Here is a 3674-nt window from a genome sequence, read left to right as displayed (position 1 = left end):
CCATATAGCATACATGAATCACCCCATAGCAGATCTATACAGGTGGAGCTGGGGAAGGTGGAGGGTTTCTGAAGTGGGCACAGCAAACAAAAGCCAGGTATTTGAATATTGAGCAGCGAGCTCATTGGCTATCGATACAGGAGAGAACCAATCAGCTGAGCCATGTGACAATGATGTCATTAGGTCAGATTGAGTTTGACCTATCAGACTGTGCCATCTAAAGTTTCATGCCAGAACTCTGTATGTGTCAAGAAAGCAGAAATTACATTAGTCTCACAGTATCACTCGATTTTATATTTAGTATTGTAATATGTCTTAAGATACCAGAAATTACTTTACAATTTTTGCACAGTAGCCTTCAGTTTTATTAGCATATATTTAATATATGGTATTATATTTAATATGATAATAGTATCTGTCAAAAAAACACTCAAATTCCATCTTAAAAATTCACATGATATATTTAATTTTATAAAAATAAAACTAAACATCATATATGAAAATAAAACTGAGCACTACTGCGTGAATTGTTTCACACATATTATCATATTAAATATAATACCAGTTGTATTATCATGTTTAATTTATGATATTATATTTAATATTACAAAAATTATGTATTTCAAGAAACCCAAAATTAAATGGCAAATATTTGCACTGTAATGCTCAGTTTTATTATCATACCTTTAATATATAGTTTTATATTTAATATTGCTATAATATGTCAACAAACCAGAAATTACATTTCTTCAAAATCCACATAGTATCATTTATTTTTATTTTTATGAAATTATATATCATATGTTAAACACATGATAATAAAGGCTAGCACAAAATTTTTGTATTTTAATTCCTGGTTCCTACTGCATTATTGTCATATCAAATATAATATCCATTTTATTATCATATATTTAATATATGATGTTTTCTTTAGTATTATAATAATATATGTCAAGAAACGTCTCGTTTACGTACGTAACCCTCGTTCCCTGATGGAGGGAATGGAGACGTTATGTCAAACGACATATGGGGTCTCACTTGGGAGGCCAATCATCTCTGAGTTTAAGAGAAAATGCCAATGAAAATTGGCTAGTGGGAGGGTTACGTACGTAACCGAGACGTTCCCTATCTGTCGGTCACTACGAGTTATGTCGAACGACATATGGGGTCCATGGAAAATGCCACAACCTGAACACCGTCACAACCCTGTGGCGCTGCAATTGTTGACAAGCTGTGGCGTGCCACAAAAGCTACGCTAAGGTCGTAACCTTCCAAAAGCCCCAGCGCAAATTCACTGACCTTGGTACCGAAGGGGACCAACAGTGAGTACATCCTGCTGGAGAAGGCCATGCTGCTGTTCCGTCCACAAAAAAGTTTTTGGAAGGGATTTCAACCTTCAGTGAAAAATTGCTTCAAATCTTTCTTATTTGTTCTTTCAGCCTGGCAGAACAATGGGGAAGCGAGCCTTAAGGGAAAAGGTCGCTACGGAGACCACATCCTACCCGTAGGGAGATGACATTTGGAGATATTGATAAGGACTGACCCAGAGTCCATAGCTACCTGTTACCCAACACACGGGAAGAAACCGGCTCTACACGAAGGATGTAAAACCTCGCTAAAGGTGTTAGGTGTTGCCCAGCCCGCAGCTCGACAGATGTTTGCCAGAGAGGCACCGTGCGCCAACGCTCAGGAGGAGGCGACACTCCGAGGGGAGTGGGCTCTCACCCCCAGGGGGCACGGCTCGCTGAACCTTGGGCACGTATCCAGGCCGGGGTCTCAGGACAATGTGAGAGTAGGCCGGCCCAAACAAAAGGCACTCTTCACTTACCGAAAATGCTTGGAGGTCCCCGACCCTCTTGATGGAAGTGAGCGTGATCAGGAGCGCTGTCTTAAGAGACAGGAACTTCAGCTCGACTGAATCAAGCGGCTCAAAGGCACCCCTCTGGAGTCTAGCCAGGGCAACAGAGAGATCCCAGGAGGGTATCAGTGGTGTCCTAGGAGGATTCAACCTTCTGGCACCCCTCAGGAACCTAACGATCAGGTCATGCCTTCCCAGGGATCGGCCGTCCACTGCATCGTGATGTGCTGCGATAGCATACAACATACACTTTCAAGGTGGAGGGTGACAGCCTACGCTCCAACCTTTCTTGCAGGAAAGAAAGCACGACTCTGACTGAGCATCTCCAGGGATCTTCTCAGTGAGAAGAACACTAATTCGTGAACAGACTCCACTTCAGAGCATAGACCTGCCTTGTAGAGGGGGCTCTAGCCTGAGTGATAGTGTCTACCACCGCTGGCGGCAGATCACTTAAGTCTGCCGAGTCCCGTCCAGAAGCCACACATGGAGGTTCCAGAGGTCTGGACGCGGGTGCCATATGGTGCCCAGCCCCTGAGAAAGGAGGTCCTTCCTCATGGGGATTCGCCAGGGAGGAGTTGTCACAAGGAGCATGAGTTCCGAAAAACAGGTCCGGGTGGGCCAGTAAGGCGCAACCAACAGGACCTGTTCCTCGTCCTCCCTGACCTTGCAGTGTCTGTGCGAGCAGGCTCACTGGGGGAAACGCATACTTGCGTAGAGCCCGAGGCCATCTGTGTGCCAGTGCGTCCGTGCCCAGGGGGTCCTGGGTCAGGGAATAGTACAACTGGCAGTGGGAGGACTCGTGGGAAGCAAACAGGTCCACCTGAGCTTCCCCGAATCGACTCCAGATCAGCTGGAATGTCTGGGGATGGAGTCGCCATTCTCCGGGGAAAGTGAGCTGTCGTGAGAGCGCGTCGGCTGCACGATTGAGCTCTCCCGGAATGTGGACGGCGCGCAGCGATTTGAGCCGCGTCTGACTCCAGAGAAGGAGATGGCGGGCGAGTTGAGACATGCGACGTGATCGTAGACCACCCTGTCAGTTGATGTACGAAACAGCCGCAGTGTTGTCCGAGCGGACCAACACGTGCTTGTCCAGCCGTGTTGGAGGCACCTGTCGTGACTATGACATGCCGGGACACTTATTCTAAGGGCACCCCGGCCCGTAGAAAAGCAAGGTCCGACCAAGGGCTGAATAGGCGGCGACACATCGGTGTGATGGTGACACGATGTGTACCGCCGTGCCATGCCCACCTCGGGACTCGGGAGTGTAACCAGTGCTGAAGTGGTTTCATATGAAGCAATCCGAGTGGCGTGACCGCGGCTGCAGATGCCATATGCCCCAGGAGCCTCTGAAAATATTTCAGTGGCACCACTGTCCTGCCTCTGAAGGAACTCAGGCAGTTCAGCACCGACTGGGCACGTTCGTTGGTGAGACGTGCCGTCATACTCACCGAGTCTAACTCCATACCGAGATAGAAGATTCTCTGCACAGGGGAGAGCTTGCTCTTCTCTCGGTTGACCTGAAGCCCCAACTGACTGAGGTGCCGAAACACGAAGTCCCTGTGATCGCACAACTCCTCTCGCGACCGGGCCATGATGAGCCAGTCGTCAAGATAGTTGAGGATCCTGATGCCCACTTCCCATAGTGGGGCAAGGGCGCCCTCCGCAACTTTCGTGAAGACACGGGGGACAGGGAGAGCCCGAAGGGGAGGACCTTGTACTGCCATGCCCGACCCTCGAACGCAAACCGCAGGAACGGTCTGTGACGAGGGAGGATCGAGACATGAAAGTACGTGTCCTTCAGGTCGATCGCTGCAAA

General features: G+C 48.2%; 1 protein-coding gene across 1 annotated transcript in view; it reads right to left on the bottom strand.

Annotated features, from left to right (window-relative positions):
- LOC107708194 (threo-3-hydroxyaspartate ammonia-lyase-like) overlaps window positions 1-3674 on the bottom strand; it is a 12439-nt gene that overhangs the window by 5449 nt on the left and 3316 nt on the right. The window lies entirely within an intron of this gene.

Source organism: Sinocyclocheilus rhinocerous, unplaced genomic scaffold, assembly GCF_001515625.1.
Source record: "Sinocyclocheilus rhinocerous isolate Xijiao unplaced genomic scaffold, SAMN03320098_v1.1 scaffold1377, whole genome shotgun sequence".
Classification (NCBI taxonomy): domain Eukaryota; kingdom Metazoa; phylum Chordata; class Actinopteri; order Cypriniformes; family Cyprinidae; genus Sinocyclocheilus; species Sinocyclocheilus rhinocerous.
The sequence above is the reverse complement of the archived record's forward strand: the minus strand, read 5'-3'. Positions and strand labels throughout refer to the sequence as shown.